A 12902-nucleotide genomic window follows, 5' to 3' on the forward strand; every position below is an offset into this window, starting at 1 on the left:
CACGAGGAGAGTCATCTGAATTGGGGGGGGGGGGGGAAGAAATATGCAGAAACATGCCTTAAAAATCTCACTTGCTTTTCACTGTTGAAAGGAACATTCCAGGTTCAATACAACTAAAGCTCAATGTACAGGGCATAATGGCTGCAACAAAGTTGAATACCACAAAAATATTTTTTTTTAAACCTTTTTGAGGCACTTACAGGGGAAGTGAATAGGCCAATCCATGAACATTAAAATACTTGGTAAATATGCACTTTCGGTCTTGTGGACTTACAAAGGCTGCCGCATGACTGTTAGGTCCATGAGACCTTATGGGTGTCTAATTTGTCATTTTAGGATTCAGGGTGGTAGTGAATGCCCTCTCAGCAGCAGACTTCTTTGTGAAAGTCAAAGTGGTGTTACATCATGAAAGTGTATACTTGTAGGAAGACCAGAAGTGTTTTGGTGCCATTTGGGCCAGGTCCTTACTCCTGTCTAAGGAGTATAGCCACAAGACATAGATATGTGGGTTAACATGAATTTAGTGTGGGGAATGGCTTACGTTTTCTGTTTTAAATTATATCCAATTTGATAATTTTGCTGCCGTGATGTGAACCTTACAAACCCAAATAACAGTAGAAACAGCTTACAGCTCAAATAATATACTAGCTTTAACAGAAAAAAAAATATATGTAAGTGCTTTTACTATTATTAACTATACATTTCTGTCTTTAAATCCTCCAAAAATCATCTCCATTAATTTCCATTGTAAGTGCCTCATATTACCTTTTTTTTTTATGATGGACAAATTGAAATAATTTATTATGGTAAATAACTTTATTGCATAGATGCTCTTCTTTGTGCTTTACTTGTATTGAACCTGAAGTATTCCTAAAAAAGTCAAAATTGTTGTCACACCCACTGTATTTGAGTGAATTATGTGCTCCATCTGGATTTGAGCAGTTTTGGGGGCAAAAATGCTTTTCAGTTTGACTATTTATTGGAAGAAAGAGCAGGTGGTATGTTCTTCCCAGAAAGTTGGAGACCGTCAGCCTGGGGGTGAACTACTCTTCATATTTCACCACCTGAACAGGTAGTCAGCAATTGCACAGAAGGAATAAAGAAGAAGTTTGTTTCCCAGAGGTGCTGTGTTTGCTGTTCAAGAGCTGTGCTCTCTCTCTCTCTCTCTCTCTCTCTCTCTCTCACACACACACACACACACACACACACACACACACACACACACACACACACACTTTTAGTACGCAGAGTAGGACAAAGTGATTTTGGTATTCAGTGCAGTTATGATGATTATGTAAACTCTCCAAAGATTAACAATATCAATTTTTTCCAGTTTTAGAAATATGCACCACCCACATACGGCAAATTTGGGATTCAAAATGTTTAAGGGCGAATTAATCATCCTTCATACGTTCTGACTCACCAGAGTATGTTAGATTACAACTCCATGAAAGAAATGATTGGATTTTGGATTTCTGAATAACACAGACATAATGTGGACCGAGGGTAATGAAAAAGCAAAACATTATTTAAATGTAGGCTCACAATTTAATGTCAGCTAGATTGTGGCTGCTTGAAATGCTTTCATTATAATCAGACTGCCTCTGCCTTTGGTTGTCAAAATTGGTTTGGGCCAATTCAAAAATTATATGATATTTATTTTTTTTATTTTTTTTCCTAGAGGTAAGGTCTGTTTAGATATTCTGATTGGACCACACGTGAATATCCCAAACAATGAAGTAGTGACACTTTTCAGCATTTTCTTCGGTTTGTAATTGGTGACCAGCTCAGGTTTGTAGAGTATTTTTGAGGTGTTTAGGTTTTTTAGTGTTTACATGTAATACTTATCTCGTTGTACTATATATCTAATACCAAACTCATTTCTTTGTTGATGTGCTCTCCCTTAAAATGCCCATATGGGGAAAGGAAAGTGGAGTCCCATGGGTCCGGAGCGTAATATGGACGACGGATGTGAAGCTTTTGGAATGTGCTGGACTAGCCAAGGAGCTCGGGAGGCTGAGATAACACCACTTAAATAGCCCTTTCTCTCGCTCTTTCTTCTCGCTCCCTCTCTCTTTCGCATTACTTTCTTGTTTCACTCCTCTCTGATTGCTGAGTAACCTAAGAAGTGTGTGACAGAGAGCATCTTTCAGACCAGGGGGACTTTGGCACGAAAGATGGCTGTTAATCAAATTGTCAAGGATGAGATGTTTTTCTCTGCCGAGAGTCCAAAGAGAGGGTTTTCTGTCCCTCCTTTGGCTGTGTGTGCAAAAAAGCCACAGTGAGCGAAAGAATTTAGAGCATGCCTGCACCTGGAGGACAGGGAAACATGTTTAAAAGGAAGACATATTTCTAGATTTTTGTCTTTATTACGCTGTTTTGTATTCATTAGGTGCTTTTTCACTTTCCTGATCTCCTCGCCTGGATCCAAGAGTGCTGCAAATCCCCACGTCTTTCTTTAAATGTAAATAATCAGCTTCCGATTTAGAAAGCAGGTTGTTATTAGTACTACATTCCTACGTTGTTATCAGGGGCCCTTGCTTCATCGGTCTCATGCTTAACCCCTTTCTGGAAGTCCAGCCTGAGTCATGCCACTTTTTATCCACCACGTCTTCATTGACAGGATGATTCCAAAAAACTGTCTTTGCAGGTTTGGATGGAGCCTCTCAATCCAATTTTAGATCAGACTCATATTCTCTACTGTAAATGGAGAGCTATATAAGAAAACAAATGAATATTGCTGTGTGGGACAGAACGTGTGTCTAAATGAATCAAATCTGTATGGCATGGAGAGAGTTTATTTGGCCCTGGGGCTGATTTAAGGCAGTAGGAGTGGCAGTAGAGGCTGGTAAACTAGAGCAAAGTGTGAGGTGGGGAGCCATTACCCATCATCCCTGGAGGAGCATCTACCACACAAAAATCCAGAATGGATGAGCCCATTCAAAGACTGGGCAGATGTCCCTGCTATGTGTATACTGAATCACTTGATGACACTGTAATAGCGCCTGCCATTGCGTTTAATCTGATTCACCGAGCCAAGAAAGCTGCCTTTCTTCCCCCAGACCTCCGACCAGACACAAATATAACAAATCTAAGCGCACAGAATCTTTAGAAGTCTGTTGCAGACTAGAAGAGGGTGTTATTGCTAGATTCAAGCTAATCATCCTACCAGTGGAGTCAGAATAAAAGCTGGAGAGAGATAAGCAAAAGCAATTGACACTGTGGTTAACCCAGGTAAAGTCATAATATAGACTTAATTTTATGTAGCATGTTGTGTCTGTACAAATTTCTGTACACACTAAAATATATAAGTATTATTTATTAGTTTTACTATTGAATATTACAATAATATAAAAACACTTTGTGTTTAATCTTACTTTATTAGGGCCCAAGCCCTGAAAGGGCGCAGAGCCCTATTGTTCTTCTAAGGATTATTATTATTATTATTATTATTATTATTATTAGGGCCCAAGCCCTGAAAGGGCGCAGAGCCCTATTGTTCTTCTAAGGATTATTAGGGCCCAAGCCCTGAAAGGGCGAAGAGCCCTATTGTTCTTCTAAGGATTATTTGTTATTATTATTTATTATTATTTTTTTACGCGACTATTTGGGCATTTTTGGGGCCCTTCCCGTGCTCGAAAACTCTTGAAACTTTGCACACGCATCAGAATGCGCGGCCATCAGGGCCGGGCTGAGGCTGGGACCCGGGCGTGGCAGGGGGGCTCGACAGCGCCCCCTAAAGTGGGCTCTGAAAACGTGGTCTATAAATCTAACCGACTTGCACGTACATATATGAAACTCGGTACACATATAGAGCTCATCGGGCCGAACAACTTTCGTGCTCTAAGTTATGTGTCAGCCCAACAGGAAGTGAGCTATTATGGGTTGTTGAACGCATGCTGTGGAACGCATGCTTTGGAATTTGCGATACTCCTCCTAGACGATTCACCCGATCAGCACCAAACTCGGTCAGCGTTAAGTCAACACACTGAGGATGCCAAATTGCGAGCAACTTTTTGATATCTCAAACGGTTTGGCCGTGGCGAAGAGACGAATTTATGGCGAGAAAAGGGAAACAGGAAGTGTGTTATAACTTCTGCATACATTAATTCATTTTGATGAAACTTCAGATGTGTGTTCGTTGTAAGAGGCCGATCACATGGATATGACTTTTGTGAGTCAAAGTTATAGCGCCACCACCTGGCAGCAGGAAGTGTGTCACTTTCAAAATTGCTTTAAATCCCCATCTTATTTTCACCCGATTTACTTCAAACTTCATCAGTATTATGTCAAAACATGGCAGATATAGACATATAAATGGATTCCTGATTCTAGAAAAACTGTTGTCATGGCAACGTGTCAAAGTCTAATAATCTTTTTTGGTGTTTTTGAGACTCTTCACATGCTTGAAATTGCATGAAACTCAACACACACATCAGACATGCTGTCCAGAAGATGCAAGCAAAGATTCAGAAACGGGCGTGGTAGAGGGGCTCAGTAGCGCCATCTTTTGTCCAAAGTGGGGGGTTAGTTTTATCTACATTCACCAAACTCGGTATATATATTGTACTTTTCGAGCCGGACAACTTTCTAATTTACTGTCATTAGCTCTGACCAACAGGAAGTCAGATAATTTGGTTGGAAGATAACAAGAAGTCGAAAGCGAGCTCTGAGTTTTTACCCTCTCCTCAAAAGCGATTCATTCAATCTCCTCCAAACTCGGACAACATAAAGTAAATATACAGAAGATGCTAAAATGCGAACGGTTATTGGATATCTCAAACGGTGTTCCCGTAGCAAAAGCCTAAAAAAGATAAAATAAGCACACAAGTGCCTGGTTCATAAATAAGGCTATACTCCCACCTGCTGGTTATTCTATATAGCACACAGTTTTTTTTGTTTTTTTTTGTTCAACACTTATGCTCTCACTTAAATGACCAGTAGAGGGCAATATTGTATAAGTTTTCAAGCAAAAAACCTTGCCTCTGTGTGTGTGTGAGAATGGTTTTCTAGCCTGGTGGGGACTAAAACCTGAATGCACACAGACTCATGGGACTTCCCAATGGGTACAAAAGCTTATAAATCAGACAGAAGGAGTTCTTTTGAAAATGTAAAAATGCAGAAAGTTGTGTGATGGGAAGGTTTTGGGGTAGGAGCAGTGAAGGAGGACAGAATATGGTTTGTACAGCATAAAAACCATTATGTCTATGGTGAGTCCCCAAACAGATAGTGAACCAGACATGAGTGAGTGTGTGTGTGTGTGTGTGTGTGTGTGTGTGTGTGTGTGTGTGTGTGTGTGTGTGTGTGTGTGTGTGTGTGTGGGGTGGGGTGGGGGGGGGGGATGGGCTGAACTGATAAGAGTTGCCTGCAGCATACTTTAGCATTACTAGTGTGTGTGTGTGTGTGTGTGTGTGTGTGTGTGTGTGTGTGTTCTTTTTTCTAGCCTGGTGGGGACTTCAACCTGAATGCACACAGACTCATGGGGACACGTGTCACTGATTTCTACAGTGAGTGTGTGTGTGTGTGTGTGTGTGTGTGTGTGTGTGTGTGTGTGTGTGTGTGTGTGTGTGTGTGTGTGTGTGTGTGAGAGAGAGAGAGCCACTCTTCTGTCTAAAAAGATTACCTCTCAATGCTTTGGCCTGCATTAAAGGATTAAACATATTATTCTGGGTTTGAATAAAAAAAATCATGTATAAAACCAGTTTATTTGTAGGGCATTGACAATATTGTTTTATATAATTAGTTAAATAATTGTGTTAATACCAATAATTATTAATAAAAATATATAAATATAAAAAAACATTACTAACAAAAGAAAAAACACATTTAATTGTCTTTAAAAAGAAAAGGAAAAAATAAGTAGTGTGTGTAACTTAAAAATGAGAAGAATAATGCCTTTTGTTTAAGGACAAAAATGAGAACCAATGAGTTACCGGCATATAGAATAACCAGAAGGTGAGAGTGTAGCCTTATTTAGTAACCAGGTTGGATATGTCCTAGGAACACTGTTTTGAAGATAAAACTATTGCTGTTATTGCAAAACAGTGAAATAAAAACAATGATCTCTCACTGTTTAGATTTTGTGTCTGTCATTCCCCTTCCCCCTCACTCTCCCTCTCTCAGGATCACTCTATGTGTGTGTGTGTGTGTGTGTGTGTGTGTGTGTGTGTGTGTGTGTGTGTGTGTGTGTGTGTGTGTGTGTGTGTGTGGAGGGGGTCTCTCTCACTCTGTGTGTCGCCTTGTTTCTTGTTTTTCATAATTTAACCATTTCATATCATAGGCTATCAGCAATATCTATCACTTTATTGTGAAAAATAAGTTTTAAAAAATGTATTATATATATATATATATTGAGCTGCAAAAAATACATTTGCACATAATTGAAAGTGATGTCCTAATACTTTTAATTGTTTTCTATAACATGGGCTTTAAAGAAGGTCATGCGCTGTGTTTGCAAAGATCACGTATGACACCTCTTTAAACTAATTATTTATTGATAAAATTCAAATGGATAAAAAAAAAAAATTCACATGATCTTATAAAAGTGGCTGTTTATAATAAACTTCTATAAATTTTATGCACGCATATTACTCTTACCTGACACTGATATTAAAATCATTGTTGCGGTCTCTGTGATTTGGCTTAATATAACTTCAGCATTTGGACAGTATTCTGCACTCATTTGAAATTGACATTTGACATCACCTGACATAAAATTAAAGAATAAAATGTAATTGATCTCAGAGATGTGAGTGTTGTGGTTCCTGGTCATAGCAGCACCAGTTGCTGCAGTTAATGAGGTGAATTCAAATGAATTTGACATAGTCCCATTATCTATTTTTTCCCATATTAAATGCCTATTGCATGCTGTGCACAGTTAAGCTGATGCCACCGGGGTGGCGGTGCCCCCGGCTTGGGCCCGTCATCGCTGCTCGCAGCTTTAATTTTTTGTTATTATTATTATTTATTATTTTTTTACGCGACTATTTGGGCATTTTTGGGGCCCTTCCCATGCTCGAAAACTCTTGAAACTTTGCACACGCATCAGAATGCGCGGCCATCAGGGCCGGGCTGAGGCTGGGACCCGGGTGTGGCAGGGGGGCTCGACAGCGCCCCCTAAAGTGGGGTCTGAAAACGGGGTCTATAAATCAAACACACTTGCACGTACACATATGAAACTCGGTACACATATAGAGCTCATCGGGCCGAACAACTTTCGTGCTCTAAGTTATGCGTCAGCCCAACAGGAAGTGAGCTATTATGGGTTGTTCGGAAAACGCATGCTGTGGAATTTGCGATACTCCTCCTAGACGATTCACCCGATCAGCACCAAACTCGGTCAGCAGGAAGTCAAGACATTGAGGATGCTAAATTGCGAGCAACTTTTTGATATCTCAAACGGTTTGGCCGTGGCGAAGAGACGAATTTATGGCGAGAAAAGGGAAACAGGAAGTGTGTAATAACTTCTGCATACATTAATTTATTTTGATGAAACTTCAGCTGTGTGTTCGTTGTAAGAGGCCGATCACATGGATATGACTTTTGTGAGTCAAAGTTATAGCGCCACCAACTGGCAGCAGGAAGTGTCACTTTTGTCCAAAGAGGAGGGTTAGTTTTATCTACATTCACCAAACTCGGTATATATATAGTACTTTTCGAGCCGGACAACTTTCTAATTTACTGTCATTAGCTCTGACCAACATGAAGTCAGATAATTTGGTTGGAAGATAACACAAAGTGGAAAGCGAGCTCTGAGTTTTTACCTTCTCCTCAAAAGCGATTCATTCAATCTCCTCCAAACTCGGACAACATGAAGTAAATATACAGAAGATGCTAAAATGCGAACGGTTATTGGATATCTCAAACGGTTTTCCCGTAGCAAAAGCCTAAAAAACACAAAATAGGGACACACGTGCCTGGTTCATAAATAAGGCTATACTCCCACCTGCTGGTTATTCTATATATCACACTGGCTGTTTTTCTGTTTTTTTTCTTCTGTTTTTTCAACACTTATGCTCTCCCTTAAATGACCAGTAGAGGGCAATATTGTATAAGTTTTCAAGCAAAAAACCTTGCCTCTCTGGGTGTGTGAATGGTTTTCTAACCTGGTGGGGACTTAAACCTGAATGCACACAGACTCATTGGGACTTCCCAATGGGTACAAAAGCTTATAAATCAGACAGAATGAGTTCTTTTGAAGAAAGTTTTGTGTGATGGGTAGGTTTAGGGGCAGGAGCAGTGTAGGATGACAGAATATATGGTTTGTACAGCATAAAAACCATTACATCTATGAGTCCCCAGAAAGATAGTGAACCAGACATGAGTATGTGTGAATGTGTGTGTGTTTGTGGGTGGGTGTGTGTGTGTGTTGTGGATGGGGGATGGTGGATGGGCTTAACTGATAAGAGTTGCCTGCAGCATACTTCAGCATTACTACTGTGTGTGTGTGTTCGTGTGTGCGTGCGTGCGTGCGTGTGTGTGTGTTCTTTTTTCTAGCCTGGTGGGGACTTCAACCTGAATGCACACAGACTCATGGGGACACGAGTCACTGATTTCTACAGTGTGTGTGTGTGTGTGTGTGTGTGTGTGTGTGTGTGTGTGTGTGCGTGTGTGTGAGCCACTCTTCTGTCTAAAAAGATTACCTCTCAATGCTGTGCTCTGGCCTGCATTCAAGGATAAAAAATTTTATTCTGGGTTTGAATAAAAAAATGAATGTATAAAACCAGTTTATTTGTAGGGCATTGACAATATTGTTTTATATAATTAGTTAAATAATTGTGTTAATACAAATAATGATTAATAAAAAATATAAATATAAAAAAACATTACTAACAAAAGAAAAAACCCATTTAATTGTCTTTAAAAAAAAAAAAAAAGTAGTGTGTGTAACTTAAAAAATGAGAAGATTAATGCCTTTTGTTTAAGGACAAAAATGAGAACCAATGAGCTACCGGTATATAGAATAACCAGAAGGTGGAAGTGTAGCCTTATTTAGTAACCAGGTTGGATATGTCCTAGGGAACACTGTTTTGAAGATAAAACTATTGTTGTTATTGCAACACAGTGTTTTCAGACAGTGAAATAAAAACAATGATCTCTCACTGTTTAGATTTTGTGTCTGTCATTCCCCTCCCCCCTCACTCTCCCTCTCTCAGGATCACTCTATGTGTGTGTGTGGAGGGGGTCTCTCTCCCTCTCTCAGGATCACTCTATGTGTGTGTGTGTGTGTGTGGAGGGGGTCTCTCTCACTCTGTGTGTGTCGCCTTGTTTTTTGTTTTTTTTTCATAATTTAACCCTTTCATATCATAGGCTATATCAGCAATTTCTATCACTTTATTGTGAAAAATAAGTTTAAAAAATTTATTATATATATATATATATATATATATATATATATATATATATATATATATATATATATATATATATATATATATATATATAACACTGGTCTTCTGAACTTACAATATTTTGAGCTGCAAAAAATGCATTTGCACATAATTGAAAGTGACCTATTATATCCTAATACTTTTAATTGTTTTCTATCACATGAGCTTTAAAGAAGGTCATGTGCTGTGTTTGCAAAGATCACGTATGTCACCTCTTTACACTAATAATTTATTGATATAATTCAAATGGATTAAAAAAATAATTTCACATGATCTTATAAAAGTGGCTGTTTATAATAAACTTCTATAAATGATATGCACGCATATTACTCTTACCTGACACTGATATTAAAATCATTGTTGCGGTCTCTGTGATTTGGCTTAATTTATTTTTAAGAGAAGTGTAAGGATAATACAACTTCAGCATTTGGACAGTATTCTGCACTCATTTTGAAATTGACATTTGACATCATCTAACATAAAATTAATGAATAAAATGTAATTGATCTCAGAGATGTGAGTGTTGTGGTTCCTGGTCATAGCAGCACCAGTTGCTGCAGTTAATGAGGTGAATTCAAATGACTTTGACATAGTCCCTTTATTTATTTTTTCCCATATTAAATGCCTATTGGCCTCCTGTGCACAGTTAAGCTGATGCCACCGGGGTGGCGGTGCCACCGGCTTGGGCCCGCCATCGCTGCTCGCAGCTTTAATTATTATTATTATTATTATCTTTTCGCCTTTTGGGCATTTATGGGGCACTTAACGTGCTCGAAAACTCTTGAAACTTTGCACACACATCGGAATGCGCGGCCAACAGGGTCTGGCAGAGGCCTTTGCCCCGGGCGTGGCAGGGGGGCTCAACAGCGCCCCCTTGAAAAACAGGGTCTATATATTAAACACACTTGCACGTAAATGTATGAAACTCGGTACACTTATAGATCTCATCGGGCCAAACAACTTCCGCACTCATAGTCATAAGCTTCGCCCAACAGGAAGTGAGCTATAATGGGTTGTTCGGAAAACGCATGCTCTGGAATTTGCGGTACTCCTCCTAGACGATTCATCCGATCAGCACCAATCTCGGTCAGCCTGAAGTCAAGACACTAAGGATGCTAAATTGCGAGCAGCTTTTTGATATCTCAAACGGTTTGGCTGTGGCGAAGAGACGAATTTATGGCGAGAAAAGGGAAACAGGAAGTGTGTTATAACTTTTGCATACATTAATTCATTTTGATGAAACTTCAGCTGTGTGTTCGTTGTAAGAGGCCGATCACATGGATATGACTTTTGTGAGTCAAAGTTATAGCGCCACCAACTGGCAGCAGGAAGTGTGGCTTTTGTCCAAAGTGGGGGGTTAGTTTTATCTGCAGTCCCCAAACTCGGTATATATATTGTACATTTCGAGCCGGACAACTTTCTAATTTACAGTCATTAGCTCTGACCAACAGGAAGTCAGATAATTTGGTTGGAAGATAATAAGAAGTGGCAAAGCGAGCTCTGAGTTTTTACCCTCTCCTCAAAAGCGATTCATTCAATCTCCTCCAAACTCGGACAACATGAAGTAAATATACAGAAGATGCTAAAATGCGAACGGTTATTGGATATCTCAAACGGTGTTCCCGTAGCAAAAGCCTAAAAAACACAAAATAAGAACACAAGTGCCTGATTCATAAATAAGGCTATACTCCCACCTGCTGGTTATTCTATATAGCACACTGTGTTTTTTTTGGTGTTTTTTTCAACACATGCTCTCCCTTAAATGACCAGTAGAGGGCAATATTGTATAAGTTTTCAAGCAAAAAAACTTGCCTCTGTGTGTGTGAGAATGGTTTTCTAGCCTGGTGGGGACTTAAACCTGAATGCACACAGACTCATGGGGACCTCCCAATGGGTACAAAAGCTTGTAAATCAAACAGAATGAGTTACTTTGAAAAGGTGAAAATGCAGAAAGTTGTGTGATGGGTAGATTTAGGGGCAGGGGCAGTGTAGGAGGACAGAATTAATGTTTTGTACAGCATAAAAACCATTACGTCTATGGTGAGTCCCCAGAAAGATAGTGAACCAGATATGAGTGTGTGTGTGTGTGTGTGTGTGTGTGTGTGTGTGTGTGTGTGTGTGTGTGTGTGTGTGTGTGTGTGTGTGTGTGTGTGTGTGTGTGTGTGTATGTGTGTGTGTGTGTGTGTGGCTGTGTGTATGTGTTGTGGATGGGGGAATGGGGGGTGGGCTGAGCTGATTTGAGTTGCCTGCAGCATACTTCAGCATTAATAGTGTGTGTGTGTGTGTGTGTGTGTGTGTGTGTGTGTGTGTGCGTGTGTGTGTGTGTTATTTTTTCTAGCCTGGTGGGGACTTCAACCTGAATGCACACAGACTCATGGGGACACGTGTCACTGATTTCTACAGTGTGTGTGTGTGTGTGTGAGCCACTCTTCTGTCTAAATTACCTCTCAATGTTGTGCTTTTGCCTGCATTAAAGGATTAAACATATTCTGGGTTTGAATAAAAAAATAAATGTACAAAACCAGTTTATTTGTAGGGCATTGAGAATTTTGTTTTATATAATTAGTTACCCCCCCCCCAGGATCTGTGTGTGTGTGTGTGTGTGTGTGTGTGTGTGTGTGTGTGTGTGTGTGTGTGTGTGTGTGTGTGTGTGTGTGTGTGTGTGTGTGTGTGTGTGTGTGTGTTTGTGTGTGTGTGTCTGGAGGGGGTCTCTCTCACTCTGTGTGTGTCACCTTGTCTCTTGTTTTTTAATAATTTAACAATTTCATATAGGCTATCACAAATATCTATCACTTTATTGTGAAAAAATAAGTAAAAAACTAAAACATATATTATATCTTTAATTAAATACTGGTCTTCTGAACTTACAAAATTTGAGCTGCAAAAAATACATTTGCACATAATTGAAAGTGATATCCTAATACTTTTAATTGTTTTCTATAACATGGGCTTTAAAGAAGGTCATGTGCTGTGTTTGCAAAGATCACGTATGACACCTCTTTAAACTAATTATTTATTGATAGAATTTAAATGGATAAAAAATAATAATTTCACATGATCTTATAAAAGTGGCTGTTTATAATAAACTTCCATAAATTATATGCACGCATATTACTCTTACCTGACACTGATATTAAAATCATTGTTGCGGTGTCTGTGATTTGGCTTAATTTATTTTTAAGAGAAGTGTAAGGATAATACAACTTCAGCATTTGGACAGTATTCTGCACTCATTTTGAAATTGACATTTGACATCATCTGACATAAAATTAATGAATAAAATGTAATTGATCTCAGAGATGTGAGTGTTGTGGTTTCTGGTCATAGCAGCACCAGTTGCTGCAGTTAATGAGGTGAATTCAAATGACTTTGACATAGTCCCTTTATTTATTTTTTCCCATATTAAATGCCTATTGGCCTGCTGTGCACAGTTAAGCTGATGCCACCGGGGTGGCGGTGCCCCCGGCTTGGGCCCGTCATCGCTGCTCGCAGCTTTAATTTATTATTATTTTT

The 12902-nt window shown here is 39.3% G+C and overlaps 1 protein-coding gene across 2 annotated transcripts in view; it reads left to right on the plus strand.

Moving 5' to 3' along the window:
* The window catches only part of aopep (aminopeptidase O (putative)), a 115839-nt gene that overhangs the window by 14940 nt on the left and 87997 nt on the right, over window positions 1-12902 (plus strand). The gene's annotated exons all lie outside the window — the stretch shown is intronic.

The sequence above is a fragment of the Pseudorasbora parva genome, chromosome 13, assembly GCF_024679245.1.
Source record: "Pseudorasbora parva isolate DD20220531a chromosome 13, ASM2467924v1, whole genome shotgun sequence".
NCBI classification, from domain to species: domain Eukaryota; kingdom Metazoa; phylum Chordata; class Actinopteri; order Cypriniformes; family Gobionidae; genus Pseudorasbora; species Pseudorasbora parva.